Below are 27,830 nucleotides of genomic sequence, written 5' to 3' on the forward strand. Positions count from 1 at the left end.
TGTTACTATTTTCTCTTCTGTTACTAGAGGAGACATGAAAAATTTGTTGAACAGATAGAAGGCCAACAGCTACTGTGATGAATATAGTTATTTTTAGTTATCTATTGGCTGATAATATAATTTGATGGTTAAAAGCCTAGATTTCAGATAAAATTAGAGCCAAATCTTACTTCTGTTTAGTATCTGCTAGAATTTCAATTTTGTACATATTATATAACTAAATCTTTGTTTCTAAGATGGATATAATTTCTACTTCATAGGATTACCGCAGGCTAATTATTATAAAACTCATATTAGAGTGCCTGTACTTAGTAGGCACACAGAATATTATATTATTATTATTATTATTATTATTATTATTATTATGAAAAAGTAAATTAGGCTAGGAAGGAAAAAGGTATACAACAAATAGCGTGCTTTGTTGTTTTTATCTGATGCTTTAAATGTCTAAAGGTTAAATTTTTTTTCTATAAGTTGATTGATTACATTTACACATTCCTATGGTATCATTTAGGAGACTTCATTTATATGTGACAGAAATCACTGCAAAGTAATTTTAGGAAAATTACAACCACTGGTTCTTGTAACTAGTTAACTCATGGGTAGATTTGGATTTGGCTTTTGTAGATTAAGAGTCTCGAATGATGTCAAGTCTTTGTTGCCTTCTTGTTCTGGCTCTCACTCTCGCTGGTTCCACTCTGCCCCTTGTAAAATGTTCTCATTCTCTCCTATACAGGCAGACTCCCTCCATGTGGCTAAGAAGCACACTTACCAGTGATTCCAGGCTTCCTCATTCCAACTCATCACAGTGGACAACTGCTGTCTCCCACATCCATGATTGAATCTTTTGGGATCCACCTTTTAACCTCCATTTACAATCCAGCCAGCTTTTTTCAGGAGCACTAAACCCTACAGCATTTATGGTATGTAATGAATACACTTGTTTCTTTTGCTTCTAGAAAGGTATTAATTTTATAGCACGAGTTTCATGGCTCAGATCAGGAACTTCGACTGAGAAAGTCTGAAGGCAAATGATGTAAATGCCCAGGCCAAGATGAGAGAGGTGATCAGAAATGAGTTTGGGAAATCTTCTTGGACATCCAAAGAACTACAAATATCACCTATGCTTAGCTGATGACATTACAGAGAATTTTGTCACATACCTAGAAGAATATTGATAAGTTGGTTTCTTTGATAAATATTCATTTTCCAAGGCACTCCCTGCGGGTGCTAAAGGGAAACTATTATCATTACCACCATCTGGGGCCCAGAGGAAGCAGGGTTAGGCCTTGTATATTCTTCTGTCTGGCTTCCCACGATGGATGTCTTCTTGAGGTCTTTATTGAAGTGCCTCAAAAAGTAGGGGAGAACTTTCTGAGGTGAAAAAGTGGTAACAGTCTTTTGGTTGTTAGAATACTATTAGAATACTATTCATGATCTGCTAAAAAATATCCCTTGGTACCATTGTCAGAGCCATAATAAAAATTATTGGTTAGTTTGAATATGATATTTCTTATGTTTCTATATAATGCTGCTTAGATTACAATCCTAGACAATAATTATTGTCAGCTGAATCATCTTAGAAAACACAGGAAACCATGAGCATCCAACACCCAAAACTGAACCATTCCATTTTCTCTAAGCAACATGCACCTGCTGAGGTGTGAGCTGCCTGCCATCAGTGTCATTTCAAATGATGACATTTCATCAATGTCATGAGAAATACGATTGACTTTTCTTCTGCTATGAATGAGGGCTAGATTTTTATTCCATTTTTAGGGCTGTTTGACTGACCTGCATTTTCTTTGGTGTCTGTGGTAAATTCTTGCTCAGAAAGCTATTACCTCTTCGATTTTGTGTTGAAGGTTACAAGTCATGTTAGGCAAAGCTGTGAGGATTTTGCTGAATCCTTGGTGAAAAGCAATCATCGCTGCTGAGTTTTCTTCATTTATACTTACATACATTTTGACAAATAGTATGCTTTAGCACAAATTATGTTGTCATGTTTGTGCCTTCGTCTTATTCTAAAAATCTCAGTTTTAGGGGCATGGAAATCCAAGTGGAAGATGAGGTCCTTGATGTCAATTAGCAGGTAGCAATTTCTAGCTTGTTTTATTTCTAAATAAGCTACTTTAAATTAAAGAGGGTTAATCACTTGTAACCTGCATGTGTAGACTGAGAAAAGAAAAAAAAATTCAATACTAGACTCACATTTTTTTTTATAATAGAACCTTTTTTTGTGTATAAAACTTTTGTGCCAATATTTAATTATTCAGATAATTACCTTAATTTGCCAATGGAAATACAACTACACCTAAATGAAATTAAAGTTGGGAATGTAGCCCAGTGCTTTTGATTTTGTTTTATTACTTTACTCTGAATATTGCCTTATTTAATCCTCTATTGTTCTCTCTACACTTTTATTCTGAGCTAATTTATTTTTCCAGCCCCAAATTGCACCTCTATGTGAATAAAATCTGAACTATGGATAATTTCAATTCTATTGTCTCAGACTATCTATACCTATCTTTCTAGATGCCTACTATACGTTTCCATTTTGAGATTCCATCATAATCTCAAACCTCATGTACCTAATATCCAAAATATATAAAGAACTCATATAACTCAAAAATAAAAACTTAAACAATTCAATTAAAAAATAGACAGAGAACCTGAACAGACACTTCTCCCAAAAAGACATAAAATAGCCAACAGACGTATGAAAAGATGTTTCACTTCACTAGCTACTAGGGAAATGTAAACCAAAACTACAATGAGATACCATTTCACACCTGTTAGAATGACCCTCTCAATGTATTCTCATTGAGCAGAGAGACTTATTAAAAAATAAATCAGATAATATCACTTCTTTGCTGAAAACTCTCCAGTAACTGCCATTGCACTCACAGTAAAACCTCCATTTCTCTTTCTTTGACCTAAGTTATTACATCATCATGTCACACCTAGATAACTGCAATATCCCCCAAGCCTTCTTATACTATTCTCTCCAGATTTTGATCTGTCTGAATACCTTAACAAGGCCAGTCTTTATGAAACACTTTTTTATCACCTTACTTTATAACACACAATTTTTATCTCATAATATTTCAAGTAAAAATTTCACTTAATAACCACTTTTTGGAAAGGGCCACATCTTTTCCATTTGATTTTCTATTGCAATGTTGAGCCCACGAAAAGTACTCAACACATATTTGTTTATTGACTCATTTTAAATGTCATCTTAGGTTATCTATTAATTATTAAACATGTTGTATGTGCTAACAACATGGCACTAAATATGAAACAAACAAAAGCAGACCTTTTTGGAGTCTACCAGAGAGAAAATGCATGATACGCAGAATGAGAGTTATTTATTAAGCATTTGACATTTTAGTTATGGGTAACCCGAAGTTCAAAGAGGTTAAGGAACTTTGTCAAGGACAAAAAACCAGGAAGTGGCAGATACATTTCAAATATAGGTAGTCTGCTAGCTGAGTCCATGAACTGAATTGCCCCTCATAATGTACATTTGTTTACTGTAAGATTTTAAGGCTGTGGACCACTATTATAATTTTAATGTAAAGTTTCTTATGTATTTTGCTAACACTAAATATATAAATCATAAATTTTCCTTTTTGTTATATCAGAGAACTATGAGGGCTTGTACTTTGTTTCAGTCAAATATCAGAGAAAAATAGTTAAATATTCACCAATTTTCTCAGTTATGCCCACTTTATAAATAGCTCTTGGCAACTTAGGGGCCCACATGGTGAGTGCATAGTACTATCTTGCAGTCATTCCATCACTGGGACAAGAATTTCGAGGAGCTGTCAGTCTTACAAATTACTTTCAGAAAGACTTGTTTTCAATAGTTGAGTTTAAAAACATTCTAAATTACATTTACTACAGTTTGTTTAAAGCTTTTTTTCTTGGCCTATCTTTCTGAGTTACAGCTTAATTTTTCACTGTCTTATTTTAATTTCTCTCTTTCTTTCTAGATCTCATCCTCTCATTTATTATTCTTTGTCTCCTCTCTGTTTCTGGCTTTTCTTCCTGCAGCTGGGCTTTGGTTAGAAGGGGTGGGCGCAGCTGCCCAACCATTTTCACATTCTTTACTGATGTGATTTTCTTGAGGTAAAACATCACTTAAGAAATATTACTCAACAATTAAATGTTTCTGTCCTCCTCAGATTCAGTATCTGAAATTCTGCCAATAGACCCTTTGCAGTTGTGTGTATTGGTTTGGATCCCTTCCTGTTATACATTATTTTATTTGTTCTGTGCTGGTTTGCCTTTTATGTAATATTTTGTTATAGTTGTAATTTCTCCTTTCTATCTAATCTGAATCACTGACTTGTTTCCACTGTTATCTTTCTTTTTCTTTCTTTCTTCCTTCCTTTTCTTCCTCCCCGCCCCCCCTCAGGGAAAGGGGACTCATTCACTACTTTTTTGACTGCTTTTGACTACAAATTTGACTGTTTTTTAAACTAAATGTTTCATCAGTTTGCTGGACTAGGTTTTCACAGGATTCAGGGACAATTTTGGAGGCAAGAGTTGGACTCTTGCTCAGCCTTTGAAGACTAACTTGTCCACTGTGCTTTTGGATTAAAGTAGGGGATAATTTATATTGATATCGCTACTTAAGGGCACAAAGTTGCACACAGCAAATTTATGGTAGACACCATGACGTGTTTTTAATCTTTCAAAAGTTATCCTAGACTTTTTTAGAGTAGCACTTCAGCTGACTTTTCAATAGAAGTATTAGATATTTAAACATTTATATTAATTTGTTGAATAACCCATATACATTATGCTTAGTTTATCTTTAGACAAATAAGGATGTATCAGGGTGCCTGAATTAAATGCCACTATTTAGCATTTATAGAAATAAAGGAGGTGGGTTCAGGGATAATATTAAGATATTTAATAATCACGAATACCAATGCTCAGAATGCAAGCCAGCCTTAGATTTGGGTTTTGGAACTCCTATCACGCTAGTACTTAACATCTTAGTTGTTGGATTATTGGGAAGCTGGCATCCTAGTGGAGGGCACCAGGGGATACACATGGGAAACTTGAGTTAGTACAGAATTATTTTAATACTTTAAGTGGATACAAATTAGTCTTAGGTGAGAGTATGCTTACAGTTGATTTGTTTTTATTCAGATGCAGTTATCTCTTTCCAATTTATACAGTGTGAACCATAGAGAGTATTGTGATGGCGTATAATTTCCCATGGTGGTTTTGGTGAAGTGTTTCCAGGTCAAGTTTAGATCTTTTTAAATTGAGGTTCTCAACTTTATGAAAATCAAAGCCTACCTTCATCTAGAAAAGGAAATTTTGTTCGTTTGTTTGTTTCACAAAAGATACTTAATTAGGATTGAGTTTTGGTTGCACCAATTATTAACTATAATTTTGGGAAAATTATTTAATAACTTTAATTTTACCCTTCTTCCTTACTGGTAAAAAGAAGAGAATGGAATAAAATAAGCTCTAAGCTCTCTTTAAGATCTAATATCTCAAATTCTATTCAAAAACCAACACAAAAACTTCTTTTGTCTCATATTTAATAAAAATCAACTCTTAGAATGTATAGGAAAAGACAGAGGATGACCAACTTCTGGGGTTATAAACCATCCCTGATAATTACTTCCATATTTCTTTCCACAGGGCTTCAACACTCTGTTTAAAGATTATCTGACTAAAATATTTCTTCTTTGATTTGAATACAAAAGCAAAAAATGACTATATAAAATAAATTTCCTTTTCTCTATATAGGAGCATTTGATTGCATTGTGAAACATCACGATAACCTTTCTGCAATAAGGGTGCAGTTAAATTGAATTCTTCTCTCTGTCTTATGTGGAAGACAATTTTCAATGTTTATTTTAATTGAAAATGGGTCGAACTTAGTGAAAGTTCATTGTTGAGTTAGCGTTTGTCACTTTTGGGACCATGTAGAATGAGCTGTTTTTTGTAGAAAGTCAGAACTATTAATTTGTAGAATTAACAGTTCTTACCTAAATTAAAAGAATAAACAAGAAATGATAATTTCTTTTTAACCTTAAAACTGCTCTGCAATTAATCTGGATCACACACTAGAATTCTCTTAGCCTTTGGCATTTCCACAGGTTTCTGAAGCACAACAGCTAAATTGTTTAGGTCATTTGATGACCCGTTTTACAGACAACAGCTTTAGACCCTAATGATCACATTTTGGTAATGCTCTTATTTAGAAACTAAATCATGACCTTTCACACAAAACTAAATATATTCCCTTTAAGGTGAAGACCAGTACTTTGCCTGGTCTAATTATAGTATCAGTTATCATCTTCTAGTCTTCTGAGACTAACATACCACAATGGAAATGACCTTAAGACAATGAATACCTTGTTTATGATTGGGATTAATATATTTTTTATTGAATTTAGGTGTAATTCTTGTTAATTCCAATTTAACTGCAGTGTATGTATTTATTAAAGACTATACAACTAATTAAAGAGCGAAATTTGCAACTAGAATTAGAAATCAGAAAAAGTAACCACAACAGGAAAGACTCAAGCTGAGGATTTGGCCAAAAATGTATTTATTTGTTCTTTCATCTACTACCCACCATTAAAGAAATATTTATTCTCTCTGTCTTCTATGGAAGACAATTTTGTAGGCAGTTGTTAATATTTGTGATATAAAAACAGAAGAAAACAGACCTTGATCCCAAGGAATTCACTTTTGGGGGCATATTAAAAATATGAATTATTATAATATCAGGTTTGTGGAACTAGAGAGAAATATTACAAATATAGTGGTGGTAAGAGTAACAAAAATTATGGAGTTCTCATCTATATCAGACAATCATCTAAACAATTTATATTCAATATTTACGATAACAAGAATGAACTATGTACTGTGATTATCGTTTCCATCCTACAGATTGGAAATTGAATTATATTCAGTGTCACTCAGTGATTCTGGGACCATTGAGAAGAATCACTTCTCACAGAAGGGAGACTGAGATCTCTCAGATATTAGCTCCTAAAAACAGTTATAAAAGGACCCTATGTATGGCAAGCAAAATCATCCCCTATAGAAAGATGTTTCTATCTAGAATATCTAGAATATTTCATCCAGAATATACTTGCACTGCTGAACAAAGATACAATGGGCATTAGTTTTAGCATTACATTTCTCTTCCATTACATGTATGTTACAGTCAGTTATTGATTTTTAAGGTCTACATATATGGCAAGACACAGGCTGAACATACATCATGAGATTTCTTCACATAAAAATTCAGATATGGGGATGCTCTTAAAAAACACATTGTTCTCATAATGCAGAGTTTGAGTTCCCACCAGATAGGGCACTAGCTGGAAACAAGCAACCATTGTCCTTTGTAAATGGGCAGATATGTTCCAGTTTGCCATGGTTCCCATCACTCCTTATTTTATCTTACGCTTGGTTCAAATTCCTTGCCTAAATTTACAGGCATTTTAGTTTGCTATTCCTTTTTGAATCATCGCTATTTTTATTATATTTAAGAATAAGAATGAATGAATTAAAAGATGAACATTCTCTTTACTATCTTAAGTAATATTATCTGGATGATAGTTGACACTGTAATACCAGGGTATGTTTTCTTATTATTTCTCCAAAAATATGATGGGGGAGGAGGGGAGAGAGAGAGAAAGAGAAGAAGGGAGAAGGGAGAGGGGAGAGGGGAGAGGGGGGAAAGAAAGAATGAGAATAAGAGAACTATATAACAAAGACATTTATCAGAAGAACACATGTAATGTCAATTGAACTAGTACTCATTAAGATTTTTTTTCTCGTTAACAACTTTATCAATGTCCATACAAATTTACTTTATTTGTATTTGAACAGTTCAATATTTGTTTAGTTTGTGCTTTAAAGTAAATAATTGAGACTTTTTCCCAACTGCCTCTGGGTATAAGAGTAGAAAAATAATGAAACATTAAAAGGAAACAAGCTTTACAAATTTATTGACTCAAAAACAGAAAAACAGATTAGTTGGAAATACTACAAGGGGTCGTTGTAGTATTAGGACATTGTTGTGTTAGGACATTGAGGCATCAACCAGTGTGCAATTAAAAAATAAAACCTGTGAGGAGGCAATGTGGGAGAATAAAAGCCTATTAAAGCACTCCTAAGATTTAAGTCTCTTGCCAGCAGAGCCATCTGTCAAGAGATTATGGTAGGAAATTTCTGCAGGAATTTTCCCTTGGGATCAAATGAAGTGCCAAGAAAAGGTGTTTGGCATAAGAAGTGAGGACAAACTCTGAGAGTCTTCTGCTGTGTTTATCACAGACAGAGAGGGAACCACCAACCCACTGGGTCTCAGAGAAGAGGAAGAGAAGAAAGGGATGTCTCTGTATTGCTTTTGACCAGAGAACTGAAGTCATATTAAAAAGAGTTTATGACAACAAATCTCTTTTAAGGTAAGTTAAACTTTGCTGCATTGAATTCTTAAAATTTTTCATAATTTAAAGACAATAAAGTAATTTATTGATCTTTGCATACTAAGGATACTAATATAAAAATGAATGTTAAGTTTCTGAGTCAAATTGCAGAAGGCAATAAAAAATACTTGAGCCAAAGTGAGAATGTCATTTTTTTTTTTTGAAAACATGAATTTTTGGAGTTTGTGAAAATACCCAAGACATTTATTTATATGGAATGTAATACTAATATGCTATTTTCACTGATTTACGAGTAAATGCTGGGTAAAAAGTAATCAAGATGGATTCATGAGTATTTGCCTCTAGAGAATTAAGTTCATGCCATGCTGTGAAATAATTAAAAACCATACAACCATGAAAGTTACAAGGGTTTATAATAAGGACAAATATTTCATAAAGTTTCTAGAATTATGTCAGGAAAAGATACTTTAACTTTTAAGATTCTAAGTAGATCTTAGTTCATTTCCTGACCTATGTTCTCGTATAGTAGTATCCTGTATTTTTTAACAATAGTTATTCACCATTTCCCTTGTGATTGATTTTATTTTTATTTCTTTTTTAAGAGATGAAAAATGTTGATTATAAAGTTAGAATAAAAATATCACAGATTTATTATCTAGACTTTTTTGTCAGAAAGAGAGCTGTTTCTTTAACTGTCAAGAAAATAAACAGGTAAAAAGGTATATCTCATCCCAATTAAGCAATTTTTAAAAAATGTGTAATACTGACAATTGTTAATCAGAAATCAGGACTAACTGTAGTTAAATTCAATTTTATTTTGTCTTAATCAAAATAAAGACTTTTTGTTTAACACATTGGTTACTTAGAGAAATGGAGATGAGGAGACATAAATATAAATTCTAAGTGGAAATAGGAAACAATCTTATTTGCTTGGAAAGAATAAAAAGTCTAATAAAACAGGGCTAATTCTGAGTGATCACAGCGATCCAGTGTTCACGCTGGCACTGTGCCCATATCAGATTATTGTGTCTGTAATTGGAGAGAAATTATCTAGTGAATTTAAGTCAAGTTATCTTATGAATTCAATTATAGTGGACAATTAATTTTAATAACATAGTCTTTTGAATCTTCCTTCTTCTCTGACAAAGGAACAGTTCTGCCTGAATTATCAGGATATTGTTTAAATTCTTAATATTTTGTTCATTCTTCCATTCACTTGTTCATTCAACTAATATTTAGTGAGCAATGTTCAGATGGAGGGCATTATTGGTCTAGGCAAGAAATAATGAATGGACATGGCCCCTCTCTCAATGAACTTATAGTTCATTACATGACACATAATTACTCCTTTAATAAGTTTCAAAATCATTTGTAAAACAAAACTTGAATATTATTTCACCAACATAAATTTAAGGTAACAGAAGATAAGTGATAGTAATAAGATGTATCTGTATTAATATTATAATTCAAGATTTTCAGTACATTGATTTTATTTTTACTTGAATAGTTTAAAAATTTGTTTAAATAAGCAAGTACTGAAATGGACATTATTTGCTGTGCTTTTTAATTTTCATTAAATATGGTTTCTAATTCTTTAAAAATATGAAAACATTAATTTTATATGTGGAAAAAGACAAATCATTACTGCACAATAAAAAGTACACCAATTTTACTAAAAATTTATAAATATTGCATCTTGTTTGTGGTCAAAATCTGATTTCTGCATATGGACACATACTTGAATGTTAAGTCTATTTGAAATTGGAAATTAGATTCTTACCTGCTATATCCATCGTTCCTCAGGTTGATTTGGGGGTATGTGCATTTCTAGCATTTTTGGCAGTAGTATAATGATTGGTCCTGAACAAAAGTAATATGTTAAGTTTTTGAGTTATGGAGATCCTCTCTGGGATCCTGGCCAGAAATAATGAAGTTCTTGCTTAGATAAAGGGGTCTGGAGCCTGTCACCTCAAATAAAATGCATTTATCATAGAGTACTATCATAGTATCTTTTCAAAACAATGAAATGCATATTTTTGAGTAAGCGAGTATAGAAAACAAGTATGATCCTTGTCTCTTTCCCACCAATAGTGAGCTGCTTCTAGAATCTCTAATCTTGAATTCTCTGCACTTTGAAAAAAAAAAACAAAACACTGTTTCCATATTATAGGAAGAGCCTATGTGCCTAGATTCTTTCCTGCCCACAGCTCTAGTACTGATTAGGGGTTTCTGTGCTTGCTGTTATAACAAGAGCAGAAGGGGGAAACATCACAGTACAAGCATGAATTCACTGCTGCATTGCTTGTTCTCTGTTAGCTTAAGCTCTTTGGCTCCTGCTTTCTCTTGCCACCCATGTGGACATGACCCTGCTTGGGGCCTCAGTTTTGAGGTTCTGAATCCTCAGCACAGTGCAGTGAACCAACACACAGCACCAGTTACTCACATAGGTGTCGTTCCAGCACTAAACTTGTCAGGCAGCTGTGCTATCTCCAGGGATTTTCTTTTTTTGGTCCTTTACTTGATATGAAAAATAACTGTGGCACAAGCTGATTAGGGATGAAAATATTACAACCTTGAACTTAACTGCTATACCAATGAGTATACCAGAGTAATAATGAGTTAGAATAAAATGATACTACCTTCTGATGTAGCTAGTTTTCCTTCTGTTCTTTACTCTTTATGATCTACTCAGACAGGTGTCAAGGACTGCTTTTTATTTTATTTTATTTTATTTTATTTTATTTATTTTATTTATTTTATTTTTCTTTTAACACTATTGACTGAAGGCCCACCAATATTTTTTAATCCACATTATAGTCATTGGGTAAATAAGTCTTCATGGTGAATTCTCTAATTGCTTCTTTGTGGTTCCAGGACCTGGCATAATTCTTGGCATAAAGTAGATACTTAATCTTTGTAAATACTTGAATATACTAAACAGAGATGGAATACCTGCTACATGTGGGCAACTTGGAGAAATTGTGTAGATCCTAGTTCATTTTTAAGAAAGATGAACTAGTATTGGAAAAATAACTAAGAGACTATCCTCAGACCATTGGGTTTCTCTGTCACAGGAGGACAGTCACAGAGAGGAGCCTTTAAGTCGCATTCTGGGACCTCCCAAACTTTCACTTTTTAAAGCCGCTTCTAACGATATACAGGAACACAACTGTACGGGAAGGACACAAAATCATTTAGTTCCATGGATGCAAGTCAACAACGCCTAGGAAAAATATTTATCTAAAACTAAAGTACTAATTCTAAAACCATTTTATGAAGTTGAGAAGTTCAGATTAAAAGGATAACAATTAATTAAAGTGGGAAACTGGATCATTTGACAAATTCATCTATGTATATAACTAAATTTATATTTCCATTTTTATTTCAATAGTAGTTTCCTTGCTGTCCTTCTTTACGAATTGCTGAGATAAATATTTTACCATTGTCTGAGTATTCAAAATTCTATACAATATCATTTTGTGGTACACGGAATTACTTTAGTATTATTATTAAAACAATAGAAATCTACATTTATGTAATAGTTCATATTAATTAGTCACAAATGTTAGCAATGTAAAGGTCCTTAGCAGCACTCTAAGCAAATCACCTCATTTTACAAATGAGGGAACTGAGTTATATAAAAGTTAACTTGAGTATTTTTTTTTCCAAAAAAATAAAATAACCAAAATTATCATTCAAAGTTATGTTTTCTGTTATATGAAAAATGATTGTCAATGAGACACTCAAGGTCAGAGTTGGTATCTGGCTTTATCTTCTTTTAAAAATGAATTTAATGACTTCATTAAAATTTAGGCGTATATAAAAGGCAGCAATACTATCACTCAGTTAACAGATTTACTTATCAGAATTTCAAACAAGGAATTCATCAGGCTACAAATTCTTTTCAAGGAACAGACTATCCTGTATTTAAAGGACATGAAGGCCATATCTCCTGTCATTCCCCTGATGAAAATTCTGATGATGTATGCTAGTATGTCGTGGAGAGAGGGCTGCTTTCTGTCTTGGCTAGCTCAGGGTACAGAAATCCACCAAGAGAAAGGCAGAGTTAAAAATTTTCTCCTCTTTAGAGAACCAATATGTTTGGAGCATCCTGCCATTTCTATTCTAAATTGGGTTTCAATATTCTCAAGTTATCCTATCTGGATGTCCTTAAGGGCATTTATCCTGCTAGGTGTCTTTAAGGCTGAGAACTGGCCTTTAGAGTCAGCTCCTGCAGTGGCTCAAGACACAAGGTAGTTCAAGAGAAAAGGCAGAAACAAATGCAAGACAGTGACTAAGACACTGACAGACACACACCGAAAAGAAAACAACACACACCCATACACATACACAATTTATGGAGAGACAGAGACATACTATGGTAGTGACTTCTTTATTTATAATAATAAAAAACTAAGCTCTTAAAGAAAAATAGCATAATTAGAGTAAAACTATCTTGACCCAAAGAATACCAGTGTTCGAAGACATTTTCTTTCTCTGAATGCAGCTTAAGAAAGTATTTTTGAATGTGTTCTGTGGGAACACCAGCTCCATTGAATGTCCTCTATCATCATCCCCCAACCCTCATTCTAAGAATTTGGTGATGATATAACTTTAAGAAATATTGGATTGAACAAAGTTAATTGACCATCTTTATCACAGAGCTTTAAAAATCTCTAAGATGCAATTTTCCTAAACATATCTCACTACTGAAATTTTTTTGGTTCGGAGCTTCTCATGATACCAGTACTCTGTTCAACATATTGGAGAGGTGGTGACTTCCATCATTTAACTGTGTTGGGCACTGGGGTTAACCAAGACATTTTTTCATCTTGTGTGGAGCTTATAGTTAAGTGCTATGAGGGAATCCTAATTTAATAAGTCTTATGGTTGGGTTAGTAGTATAATGGCACCATTGACCACCATTTTCATTCAGAGTAGACTATCAGAGATCTAATAAGTTATTCAGAAGTGAGCTGACTCAGGTTACTAGTGTCCCAGCTTTTTAAAGCAGTGATAGATCTTTTGTTTAAATATAATCTTCCATTGACATCTAATATGTAAAATAGATAAAAGGCAGGTGAGTCAGTTGGTTTTGGATAGGGTTATAGAATCTTTCCTTTTTGACTTTGTTCAAAGCCAGCAATTTAGCATCTCTTTGACCTTGCTTCCATCATCACATCTCTCTTCTTTCTGACCACAACCAGTAGAAAATCTCCATTTTTAAAATCTCATGTAATTACATTGGGTCTACCTGTAAAATACAGGATAATCTCATTCCAGGGTCCATATCCTTAGTTATATATGCAAAGTCCCCTTTATATATTCACAGATTCCTAACATTAGGATGTGAACGATTAGGCTGCATTATTCTGCTTATCAGAGTATTATAAGCTCCTCCCTCAAATGCTAAATCCCTAAATATATTAGTTTCATCTAACTAAATAAATTATGAGTCATTTTCCTCTTTGCATGTGGGTTCTTTTCCAAATGAATAGGAAACTACTATTCACCCTCCAGGGTCCTGAGCCAGTGAGCCCCTACTATGAGACAAATGCCTTTCTCTGATGCATCTGATTGCTGCTCCTTCCGGGTTTCTTCTTTATTTATAAATAGTGGCTTCTGTGTCCAGATCTATCTGTGTCCTCTTGGGCTCCTGTTAATAATGTGAGCTCCCCAAAGTGAGCTCCTCAATCCAATTTGGCTTTTATTTATTTATTTATTTACTTATTTATTAAATCAGTAGGCTTTCTCTTGGTGATATTCCTTGAGATACTTTGTAGGTGACTTTCCCACATTTTGGTCTATCATCCATGTGTCAATGACTCAAATAATTTTTCCAGCTTTGAGTCCTCCTACAGTTCTCAACTTACTTAGCCAACAGCCTATGAGATATCTCTTCTTTAATGCCCAATAAACATCGGAGTCAAAGTCTCTAAGACTACTCTCAGCTTCAGTGATTTGCTAGATGGACTCTCAGAACTCAGAAAAGCTCTTAAACTCATGATGGGACTTTATTGCAGTGAAAAGACACAGATTATATTTCGCAAATGAAAAAGGGACATAGGCTGTAGGCCAGGAGAAATCAGGCGCTAGCTACCAGCTTTTCTCTGCCAGTGACATTCTAAGCATACTTGATTCTTTCAGCAGCAATGTACAATAACATATATAAAGTATTTTCATTGTTTACCTTTTAAAAAATGTGTTCTATCTTCTTCCTTACTTTGGCAAAATATAAGACACTGTAAGCTTAAGATCTTACTAGTTCCCTTTATATCCCTTGGTTAACAATAAAAGATATTCACGTAATATTTACCCATCCCTAGAGTTTAAAAAGTTGCTTGGATTATAATTGATGTTTAATAAAAAGTTGTTTAACTAAACTTGAAGACTAGTAATATTGAGGGAAGTCCAATAAAGCAGGGGTCTCCAACCCCCAAACCATGGACTAGTACTGATCATGGGCTATTAGGAACTGGGCTGCACAGCAGGAGGTGAGTGGTGGGCAAGTGAGCAAAGCTTCATCTGTATTTGCAGCCACTCCCTAGCACTAGCATCAAAGCCTCAGCTCCAGCTCAGATCATCACGCATTAGATTCTCATAGGAGCACTGGTCCCTGGTGTCAAAAAAGCTTGGGGACTGCTGCAATAAAGTCATTTCTCTCTCAATTTTCTTTAACATTTTCCTTCCATTTACTAATTTGGTAAAAAAAAAGCTTTATTTATTTATTTTTGTCTTAGCTATTAAAAAATAAAAATGGTTCATACAAGTTTTGGTGAGTTTTACCATTATATTGAAATTTTATTTTGAGGCTGACATGGTTTCAACATATTTCACAATTGATTAAGCAACTGTGAAATACATTGGAGAGTTGTGTTCATAAGATTCCTCTACTTTTTATTTGATATATCTAGAATTTTAGATGATGAATATTATGTTTAGACTAAAAATGTCATGTTGTTGTTTTAATTTTGTTGTGTTGCATATTGCTATTGCTTTTCTCTTTAGTTTTGTTACTTATGTTGTTTACCTCTACTGAATAAAAATAACAGAGGAATGTCACTAACGTTTAATTCAGAGTTTAGTTAACATGGTTTTGTGATGATAAGCAGAATCAATGACAAGCAAACTAACTTATTTTTATAATAAAGTAAATTACAAAATGAATTTATAATTATAAACTGCATTTTAATTGCCAAATATTTATTTATATTTTGGCAAATCTAGTAATCTTCTAAAATAACTTCACTTTGACAATCTTCTGTTAACATCAAGAACATGTTATAACATCTGATTACAAAAAGTATTGAGTAATTTACTTTAATATGCTGACAACAAAGCTGTACCAATTTATAAAAACATTGGATACAGATGAAAGCCTACGAAATGAAGGGAGCATATTCGGGTAACTATAACTACCCCATTATCAAACCTGAGATTAATATTGGCATGTACTAAAAAACTGTTGCTAAATCTTAATCTACCATGTCAGCATCTTTCAAAAAATTTCATAACTAACCACTAGCTCCTGAAAAACATAACTCCAGGTCTATTCCCTTCTTGCCTATAACACATAGCATGTCTGTGACTTGGTCCTGATGCTGTGGTTCTTGCCTGAGCATAACGAAAAGAACCATGTGTGTTGTTCCTGTCCACCACTGTATCCTGGACCCTGCTGTTCTGGTGGATTTTCCTGACATTAAGCAAAATTTAGGGTTTGGGAAATCTGGGCAGGTGCACTAGATGCATCAGAGGCACATGTGTAACAGTGTGGAGCATTTCTCCTTGGCCTGTTAGGTTTGACATGCCAAAATAGCCCAGAAGGAATAGCAGTACCCTTTGAAGTAGGTAAGATGCTTCCCTGATGTCACTTCTCTAAGTTTTAGATCAATGCCTGGGAGATGAATCAAAACATGTGAGGGAGTCACCAAGGGGAAATGTGCAGGAAAGGTTGCAGAAAAAGTGAAGCACCCAAGCCCAGGGAAAAGGTGGGGTGAGATGTGCAAGCAGGAAAAAACAAAAGGCTGAGTCATTGGAAGCCTAATTGACAATGGCACAGCTGTGACAACATTTTGCTGGCGGTCTGACCTATTTGATGAAAGGGCCTTTGCTTTCCTTGGAACCTCAGATTTGCAGTGGCTCATAGGAACGCACCACTCGTGTTTCCAGCTGGCTCAGCCTCATAAATACCTAAACTCACAGGATGACATTTTTAATGCTCTGCAATTGCTATTCTGCATTTATATTTATTGCAATTCAACATATCCATTAGTGCATCTATCATTGATAAGTTTGTCACTGCTTCAGGAATACAGTCCATCACGCTGCATCAATTTCACTTTACAAGCTATTAATGTACTATAATACGGCTTACAATATCATGTGGATATATTTGATTAGAGAGGTGTCAGAGTCAGTCAGATTGAACTGAGAAATGCAAGAAGACCCAAAATCTTAATTTATTTATTGTAAAGATGAACAGCCTTGATGCATAGTGAATATGTTAATATAACAGGTGTATCTCTTTCACTTTCTCAAACAGGCACTGAAAAGAACAAATTTAAGCAATATATTTTGACTCAGTTTAAACACAGCAGACTTATAATATTTTGTTGACATTTGGCATGTTTATTCTTCAGCAGCATCATATTTATGTTTTAATATTTTCTGCATGCAATTAGCAGCTTTATTCAAGAGACAATGATGGCATATGAGTCCAGGAGATAGAACCAACTATAGGTTTCTGAAATAAGGTAAATAAAAATATTAAAACAGTAAATACCACAGATTTTTAATACATGACAAAACATTTTTGGTTGCTATAACAATTTCTGTTAAAAATAAACACAAACAAAAGGCACCTGTACAACAACAAAAATAAAATTGTACAGAAATAAACAATGCTCATAATTATGAACTACATTATTCTGACATTAGAATCTGGCAAATTACTGTTGATGTCCATGGATTCCAGAGGCTGAATTAGGTTATGGCAGTCTGAGCTATTTCAACATTTCTGATCCTAATAATTTGTTTGAGCCCCATTTTAAATCTTATTATACTAGCTGCAAAATAGAAGGGAACACAAATTATGCACTTAAAAAATCTGTTTGTGAACTATTATGAAATCCACCCATGAAAATCATTTTCTAGAGAAGTTAGTTATAGCTTACATGGATAAACACTAGAGGCAGATATACACTTGAACTTTTACTGTTCGAATGTGTGGCATTGGGCAAAGCAATGATTTCTTCAAACTTCACTTTCTGTATGTTTAATGGAGATAATAAGACCTAATGCACAAGATTGTCCTTCGAATTAAAGAAGAATTAAATTGGGGTACATTCACACTATAAAATATAGGTTAGAAAGAGTTAGATGACCCTGTATGTTATGCTACAAAATCATCAGCAAGAACAAGCTAGATTAAAAATATCTAAGATCAGCACGTTATAAGCATTATGTAAAAACATGATATATAATGTATATGCATAGAAAAAAAATGGTGGGATATTCAAAACATGGAAATCTGTCATAAGGTAAGATAAGGGCAAGATTTACTTTTCATACTATCTGATGTTTTGCTATTTGTTCATATTATTTTTATGATAAAATTCATAGTTTAATTTTAAAAGATGTAATTCATGAAAAAGATTAACATTAACACATCCAAGAGTTCAATAGATGCTGGCTGTTTTTATAATGCCAATAATAAATTCTCCCTTCACCGTGAAATGTGATAGACATCTTTGTTGCTGTTCTAATAAGTAATATAATTTGACTCTGAAATTAAATAAGGAGGAGTTGTATGGTAACGGGATGGATTTACAAAGTCCATGTGATAAATTTCTCCGAGTGTGGGTACACTATAAACTTAGGAAACACCAATAGTATGAGAGGCTGCTTAAAAAGAGTGCTAGCAAAAGGGTATCTTCATAAGGAGCGTGCATAAGACGAGGAAGGAGCAGTTCCTGTCTACTCTTACCAGTCACTGTACTCTGGAAACTTGTGTCCTGGGCAGGTTTCCTATCTTAGAAGAGGTTGACAAATTAGAGTATTTGTAGAGGAAGATGACCAGGACAACATAGGGAGCAGAGTCCATATCCACATGGATAGCTCAAGGAGCTGAGCACCCGGGGAAATAAAGGAAAGGGGGCCCCCATAGTGACAGTTCAAGGGCTGCTGCACAGAAGGAGGATACAACTTAATCTGTGTTAGTTCCTGAGGGCAGAACTAACGGAGTAGGAGTTAAAAGGAGACATATTTCAGCTTGCTGCCGCAGCTAAAACTCAGCATGTCATGATTTACAGCAGCAAATGCCACCCTAGGCAGGGATAGACTTTTCTGTTGAATTCTAAAGATAAAATGTACCAAAGCATCTGGTTTCTCATAAGGATAATGTCCCAAACCTAAACTAAATAAATAATCCCTGCAGATATAGCTTTACAAAGGTTAGATACATCTAGTGGATGAACTTTGCGTCTTCTGTAGAAGCTCCTGCTATCACTGGCTCCATCTCATCTCTACCCCCACCTGTATTCAACAGAATGCTTCATCGTCTTGGTTTTGCCTTTTCAGTGCCGTTAGCCATCATCACTTCATTCTGTTATCACAGCTGGCAGAGTTCAGATACTGGGCACCACTGTCCACTAATGCTAGACTTGTCTCTCTACCTCCAAATTGCCCCCTCCACCCTTTTTATCCTTTGTGCCTTTATGACCATGTATTTATACTTTTGCCTTTGTATTTAGCTTCTGCCTTGCATCAGTGTCAGTTAGGTAATATTCATTTCTTCCTACTGAAATGTAAACTCCTTGAGAGTTTAAGAGCAATATATATTTGTGTCCTAGTATCCTAGAAGAGAGTAAACCTCAATAGAGTGAATCACGTTCCTTTAGGAATAGCAAATGGTGGCAATTGCAGATTTGAATATAGGTTTAAATGTTTATTAGTGAGCCATTTACCACTTCTTTCTGGTCCTTATTTTTGCCAGAGATCTTCTATCCCTGTTGGGTATAAGTAACAAGGAAATACGAAGCATACAATCAGAAGAGAATTGTTAGATAATAATACATGTGTAAAACTGTGTCAGTTATTAAGAAAATCTTTAACAAAAATGTATATTATTCTTCAAAACTTCTAGGATTAGTTTTACGGATACTTTCAGATTTGTCCACGAGCGATACTCCAAATATTTTGCAGTGATTGTTGGTAGGGACTGACAGATACTGGCTTTAGGACTAGGGCAGAGTTTGGGGTCTCCTGCTGTGCTAGGGCATTAACTCTTTGGCTGTGGGAACTCATGATTAGTGCTGGAAAGTGCTAAGGAGCAGAGGCAAGCCTCAGGAATGTACAGGGGGACAACACTCAGCTTACATTTGGTAGTCAAACTATTTCCCTAAAAGTAACTAAATCTCATAGGTGTGTCACTCACTCTCTCAGGCCACTGGATGCTTATAAATATCAGGACTTTTCAACATACAGCTTCATTTTCACCTCTGCCCTCCTGTACTCTATTCAAAAGTAGATTTGAGAATTTTAAAAGTAGGTTTGATAAGCGCTTCACCCAAAATGAGGGAAGCAGATTAGGATTTTAGTTTAGACTATGCATCAAAAAGATGAGAACTCTGAATCAGATTCAAATGTTACAGTGAACTGCACCAAATCTTTGCCCTAGATTTCCAAAAAATATGGTTCAAGCCTGAAAATCTAGCACATTAGAAATAGTCTTTATCGCTTAGAAATACTTTTTGGGGAAACCATTCAAATAGTACATACTTAAGAAATGAAAAGCAAATATAATGATGGGAAGGGGAAAACATTCTAAAATTTCACGAATCAAATTTTTTTTACAATCTTACACTCATTAGCTCAATTTAATCAATTGTTTGTTTGTTTTTTTTTTTTAATTAAGCAACTGCTCTGTGCCAGGTATAATCCTTATTGCTATTGAACGTATATAGACTCAATAAGTCATTCCAGACAAGGGGACTCAGTCTAGGCAACTGATATTTCTTCATAACACTTATCTAAATTGCAATTTTTACAATAATTTATTTAATTTTTAAAATGTCTATCATTTTGAGCTGTGACTCCACAAAGGCGGGAAACTTCCATTTTTTTCATTAACAGGGCAGCACCTAGTACAGTGACCAGCACATGATAAGTGTTCAAAAAATGTTTGCTGAATGGATGAGTTGGAAGATGATCAAATTACTATATTTCAAAGTAGAATAATATAAGTATTAGGAGAGAAGTACCCACAAAGCACTGTGATTGAAAGATAGGTGTCTTATGTGTTAGGGTGGGAATTAAAGAACATGTCATTTGAGATATAATTGTGTGACATACACATTTATATTACGTGACCAGATTAAGATACCACACATACTTTCATCCTAATAAATTCTAAAATAAAAGTTTCATGTTTAATTCCTCAAAATGTCTAATGGCTTGAAGGAAGGATATGTAAAAGACAGTGCTTCATTACGGCCTCAATTTGCACCTACCTGTAGAGCCTGTGCAGTCATCATCACCATCTTTTCTAATAGGGAGAGAGAGTGACCTCTGCTTATATTTACAGATGACAGAGCTGAAAGTATTTCAAACCACATGCATGAGTGCAGACCACAAGATCAATGGAGCCCTGCAGAGAGTTCCACAGGCACAGTATGAATGACTTAGTCCTTTCCCAGCCTAGGAGCTGCTGGTAGGGAATCTTTTTGCTGTCAGTAGTCCCACTTGTGTGTTCACTCTTGGACAGTGTAACATTATTTTTCTAGTACAAGCCACCCCATTCCGATTGCTACATGCCAGCATGCACTCCTGTTGCTACCCAGAAAATGACAGCTTTTCCACATTGCTTCTGGTGGTGCCTCACAGCACCCTCATTACTTGTGATCAACAGTCTTATCTCCCTTTCCACTGTTTCTTTAGCATCTGTCTCTGTTGGTCTTCCTCGCACTCTTAGCCTAGTAGTCCTTGGTGGCAATGAGCTTGACTCTGATGACAGTTGGCTTACTGAGTAGGAACTTAGTACTGATGACTCCTTCTTTCATTTGCAGTACACACAGTTGTTACTGAGAAAATGAACACAAGAGATCCTGATCTGGTGTGTGACTTGGAAGTGCCATTCTTCGTAGGGCTTGTCCAATCAAGAAGTTTGGGGTGATTCTATTTGCTAAGAGTTAATAGTTTATTAGCTATGTATCAATGCACCCTTTGAAAGAATCTCATTAGTTTTGAATTGCCTATAGGTATTCTGAATATATACTACTCTTTTGATGTATATGATATGATACAACATCATGTAGACTTCACAAATAATCCATAATTACTGATTGAGTCTTCTCTTTATGGAGGCTAATCAACATATATTTATAACCATAGAAGTTTAGAAATTTACAACCTAAGATATAAATGATCATCTGATAAATTTACAAGTAGCAGTTCCATGTTCTTCATTATATCCTCTAGCATAGTCAGCTGAAAGTATATTTCACTTTCTAATGTCATTTTGATATCAAATGTAAGGGCCACGATAAATCTAAGTCAGAAACACAATATCATTAATTGCCAGTGTCAGTAATATTGGCTGAAGTTTTATATATATATTTTTAAAATTAAAAATCTCATTTTGTAATTCTTAATGACCACTCGTTGATCAAAGCTATTTTCAGTCATGATAAGGAACAGATAATAATTGTTGAAAAATGTAGGCTTTCATCATCGAGATATTCATTACACAATTTTCCAGAGAACCTAAAAGAGTTCTTAAAATTTTTTTCTACCTAAATTTAATGAAGTAGATGAAGTCTATAGTTGTTTGGTGGCTGACAAATGTAGTTGTTTTGTCTATTAAGGTATGTTCAGCTTGGGTAAATGTAGGTGTTAAGTCCCAATGGCAGCTTATGATTTACTTTATGAGCCATGCTACTGCTTTAGTTTCAAGCTATTAACATGCAAAATTGTAAAAAAGGCTAAAAATGCAGTATTTTCCTCTTCTTAAAGTTTAACCTTTAGCCTGGTACTGAATGTCCTATTTATATTAGCCAGGTTTCTTTTGGTTTTAAATCCATTTTAAGTCATTAATTCAGTCATTTTATCTACCTCCACTTAACCAGTTCTCTAGATTGATAAATGTCCTCTATTACTCCTATGAAGTGCACTAATATGCACAGCATGCAATGCAAGTGTTAGATGACTATTCTCTGTCACGTTTGTGCATGTTTTCTCCAACCAGTGAGGGAAATGCTTAAGAAGAATAAGGTATGTTTTTTTTTTTTCTCCTCAGATATGTTTATACCTGTTGTAGTAATACAATTATGTAATACAATTTAATACCTGTTTCCTGATAAATTAGTGTAAAAAAATAGAGTTGTGAGTATTGAAACTAAATGAAATACTTGAGAGAATTGGGTAAAGGCAAGTGATTAAAACAATATTGATCAGAAATCATGTGTGCGTAAGACAACTATGAATCAGGAAAATATTTTTAAAATTTGGAAGAATTGTATATCCAGATTGCTTTACGATTAGCTTTAAAACCACCATTTCACTTTGAAAAAGATTAAACTAAAAATCATGTTCAATTGACAGATATAAAGTAATTGAAAAATATGTATACTTTTTATATTTTAAGTTAAAGAGTTAGAAGTATCCATCACCTTTATGAGTTCACACTTGAGCTTTTTCAATTAAGCAGTAATCTCCTGGTCTAGGTTCTTATGGAAAATAGTTTTATCCAGTAACAGAAACTAACTTTTGTTCGTGGATTTATGTGAATAATACTGGGTATTTCATTGAATCTCAGGATGAACTAAATCAAGACCTCAAAAGGGAAGGAGGTTTGGAAGTTTTGGAGAGCTCAGAAGCAGAAGTTCGGTTTATGACTATTTTCATTTACTCTGCTCATTTGCATCTTGGGACATCTCAGTCTGTGTCTCTAGGTCTTAAGTTTCAAGATCCTGGAGAAGAGAAGCTGATTCTGCCAGCTTAGCTCAGCTACCCTTAAATCAATTACCTATCCTGAATTCAACATCTATATTCCAGAGGAAGAGCCTGGTTTTATAGTCATGAATCAAGAAACTATTTTTGGAAAAGAAGAACCCTTATGAGTTATGCACTGACCCCAATAAGGATATACTTCACCTTAAAATTGAATATTTAAGGATAAGAAAAAATAGAAAAGAAGTTTACTGATAAATATACGAAAAGAATGAGGAATTTTATCCATCAGAATTCTGGGGAGCTGCTTTTAGAGCTAGGAGAGATTAGAGTGGAGGATCAGGATATAAATTCTGAAGATATGAGAGAAAGAGAGGGTCACAAACATAAAAAGTAGGGCTTTTGAAAAGGTATGGGCAGCAACAGTCTAGAAGGATGAAACCAATGATACTGAGTGGCTAGGAAAATAGGGAAAGAGAGAGAGACAGAGAGCAAGACAGAAAGAGACAGAGAGACAGAGATTTTGTCATCTGTCTTGCATATGGGATGTTGGGAAGAGAGAAGATCTAAAGAAGCTTTTAAAACATTTGCAGGAGGGAAGCACTGCACAAATACCCATACCCTCTACTGCAAGGAAACCAAAATAAAAATCAATATTTTTTAAGAATTTAGTTGTTGAATTGGATGAGCAAAATCAGGTCTCAAGACGGCAGCTGATAATTATTCAAGCTAAAATATACCTAATGTAATACACACTGACTACAATACTTTAGATTTTACATTGCTTTTGGAAATAATCCTTGTTCTTAGAGAAAAAGAATTATATCCAAACACATTTTCCACTTAAAGCAAAGTAGAGAGTTACAAACTCAGGTTCTAGTCTTTGTTTCTCCAATGAATAGGTCTATAAACTAGTATTTCTAAGCCTCATTTTCCTGACTCATAAAATGTGGATGACGGATATGAATATCAAATAAGCTGATGTACAAATGTGTGCAGTACAAAAGCAAAATATTATTCCAGCATGAAATTATTAATGGCTTATTTTTCATATACTTATTTATTATGAAACCTAGAATCTTACAAAGGTATAGATAGAATAAAATAAATGTTAATAAATATTATTGATAAAGGAACATTATTTCGTTTCAGACCTTTTACTCTCTTCCCTTTTATTATTTCTTCTGAAAGATCACAAAGATCACTCGTTTTTATTTTTCCCTGCTTCTCCAACACATTTAGATCTTCTAAAATTCCTCCCTACACACCTCCAGAATATGATACACATTTCTAGTTCTCTTCCTACATGACTTTGAAACAAATATTCAGGGCCCTTTTTTTTAGTATGAAGTTGCCAATTCTCAATATCCATCAATACATTCTCAGCATATTAGGCTCTGGACTATGTGGAAGTGTATACTAGCTCTTCATGGTTTCATATTACCTCCTCCCTAATTTCATAATATCTAGGGTATTTTATTATACCCTTAGTATTTTATTATAATTTTTATTTCTGGGTAAAAGCTCCTAAGATCACAGTACTACTTCTCCATGTCTTCAGGAGAAGAACTTGGTTTGAGTAACCCCCACAATCTCCTCTCTCTGTCCCCCACGGTTCTTATCTGTGGTCTAGAACTTTGTGCCATAAAAAGATGATCAGAAAAGCCTATTAAGGACAAAACAGACATCCCAGTGCACTCAGCATCAGGCAGATCATTTGTAAATTTAGGAAACTCCTGACAAGTCCTTGCAATTTTAATATCCCCTTGTCTTACACAGAAAAAAAAATCACCTTTGGTCATTTTTGACAGATATAATTTGAGTCTTCTGTGTATACGCTAGATGAAAGGAGACATATATGAATTACTTTTTACTGTACACTATATTGCAAAAAAGATTATAGCTTTTCATAAACCTAATTCATAAAATGACATTCAATGTAAGTTATTTCTTTCCAGAGAGATTCCCATGGAATGCCCGTAGGTTTAAAATAGTACTCATTGTTTATTGAACTACTTAAAAGAAATCAAAAGTGATTATGCTTATGCTTTCTTAAAGAAGAAAAAAGTTAGATTTTAATCTATTCATGTTCCTTCTATGAGAGTATGTTCCAACTGAGAAATGGGACAAAACAGGAAATACTTTATGATTTTTTATGTGAAAAGGGGACTATAACCATCACTTCTGTTTAGTTTGTAATTTTTCAAGTTTTGCCAGCCTTTCATCCCCTCCTGATGGGGCACTTCTTAACTTTCATCATACACAGTTATACAAGTGGGTATTAACAGAGGAAAAATTACATGAATTATTTAGAAAAGCCAAATGTTTTAAGCATTGCTGTGAAAAGTAATATTTCAACGTTATTCCTATCATCCTTTGTATATAAAAAAGCCAACATTTACTTACTCTGGGTAAAAACAAAAATATGTTCTTATGCTAAAGTTATTGAAAAAAAGTTTCTATAAAAATAATAGATATTATTTATAAAATATAGTATAGATAAAACACTATATATATATGTATACATATATATGCAGTGAGCAAAGTATTTTATTCTGAAAGTGTTGTTTCTAAATGTTGTATGTATGGGTGATATTTAAAACCATTTATTTAATTCCTCCATAGTCATTCTAATTCCTTTCATATAAAATAAATCATTTGAACTACAATCATTAAAATGCTTTTAAACAGTAAAGTTCTATACCAGTAAGCAGTATTATTACTTCTATGGTTTATTTATACCTCTATACACTGCTTTCTGCATTTTATGTATTCTTCATGAAAATCATTGACAACACAATGAACTTTCCAAATACCACAAACTATCCTGTTCACAAGCACTCTGGGAGAATCATTTAGAATTTTTGAATAATAAAAAATGAAATCAATCCCTATTTGTGCAAGTTCCTAGTGTGTTATGAATGCAATGAGATCTTGGTATTTGCTTATCAAAGGAATGCACTAAAATATTGCAGAAAAGGCCACGGGGCATGGCAAACTCCATTTTATTACTTCACTTTCCTTTGACTATTAATTCCACATTCCTTTCTTCTGTTGGTCTTATTAATGGATTTTAACAATGAGATGAAGTCTTCAGTCTAGTGTTTAGCAAAAAATGGTGGAATTCCAATATGAATGAGGCTTCGTTTTATAGAAGATATCGTGAGTAGTGAATAGTCTGTTTTTTGATGTTTTCATATTTTATTAGGAAAGTGTAATCAGTGAGTAGTTTTCTTACTTGATGATTATTTTCTTATGTTCTTTTCTCATGGAAAATTAATTCGGCAGATATTGATTGAATTCCTATGTATGCTTCTGAGGTGGTCTTTTAAAATGACTCCCTCTATCTAGTCTTTTCTTCTGTTTTATATTCTGCTCTTGTGTTACTCTTAAGATTCAAAGTCCCAATAAAGAGGATCCAGTTGGCCAAACTTAAATAAAGCTGTAATGTGGTAGTAAGAGAAAAGTTTTGGCAGAAGGAGCCCAAATGCCTTCTATCTCTTAGAGGTAAAACAAGTGCCTGGATTTATCCCATTAAGACTGCATTTATTAGAGAAGAAGTGTGGTAAGCAAAGGGATATAGGTAATGGTCTCTATGGTCCGGAAGCCTACATGGAGTAGGTAGAAGTTTAGCACAGCTTTGAACAAAGTGTGGGTTTCAGATGGGCATAGAATGGAAGCCAAAAGCATTATAAGAATGAATCAATTTAAATGACTAATATTCAATTGTTCACTTTCTTACAATCTATTGAGATAGCCATGAAATAATCAATCACAGAGACAATAGCATTACGAACTTTGAGTATTTGGGTTTCATAAGTGATGCCACTTTACAACATGATTCTTGATAGAGGTTCTTAGTTTGTTTTATATTTACCTGAATTTTACTTGGTCATTACTAGCCTTATTGTGAAATAAAACATACATACAACGTTCCACTTTCCTCTTAGGGGAATTGAGACTATTGCGAGTTTTGTTAATGACTCTGATGCCCTCAGAGGGAGGTTCAAAGTATTGCACATAAGGGATGTGAGAAAATGATTTTCCTTAATCATTTCTCAATTCAAATTTTAGTGTATCTTTGTTCTGTAAACTTGAGCAAATGTTTTGAATGCTGAACTTCAATTCCACACATAAATATATAATAATTTATATCATTGATTATCTGACATATATTGAATATATTAAAAACTATTTATAGAAGTAAGTATAGTGTCAATTACATGCCTTACTTTAAGAGAAATAAATCCATTCTAAATTTAAAAAAACTCAATAATTTGAAAATTCTATGCCATTATCTAGGGAAAAATATAACCAAATGGTTCAATATGAAATATACATGCACAGTACAAGAATGAGGTTGAAATTTTAGTGTCTCAATACTAGCATTTGATAATCTTAAAACTAAAATTATATTCTTAGAAATTCGTATAAATGTCATTTCTA

General features: G+C 33.8%; 1 long non-coding RNA gene across 1 annotated transcript in view; it reads left to right on the forward strand.

Annotated features, from left to right (window-relative positions):
• Positions 1-743: 743 nt before the first annotated feature.
• Positions 744-27,830, forward strand: part of LOC107510985 — a 67,802-nt gene continuing 40,715 nt past the window's right edge. The window contains exons 1-2 of the long non-coding RNA XR_004952655.1: positions 744-923; positions 8,326-8,456. This is a non-coding gene — a long non-coding RNA (uncharacterized LOC107510985). The remainder of the gene's footprint in view (positions 924-8,325; positions 8,457-27,830) is intronic.

The sequence above is a fragment of the Rousettus aegyptiacus genome, unplaced genomic scaffold (assembly GCF_014176215.1).
Source record: "Rousettus aegyptiacus isolate mRouAeg1 unplaced genomic scaffold, mRouAeg1.p scaffold_m13_p_8, whole genome shotgun sequence".
Taxonomy (NCBI): Eukaryota; Metazoa; Chordata; class Mammalia; order Chiroptera; family Pteropodidae; genus Rousettus; species Rousettus aegyptiacus.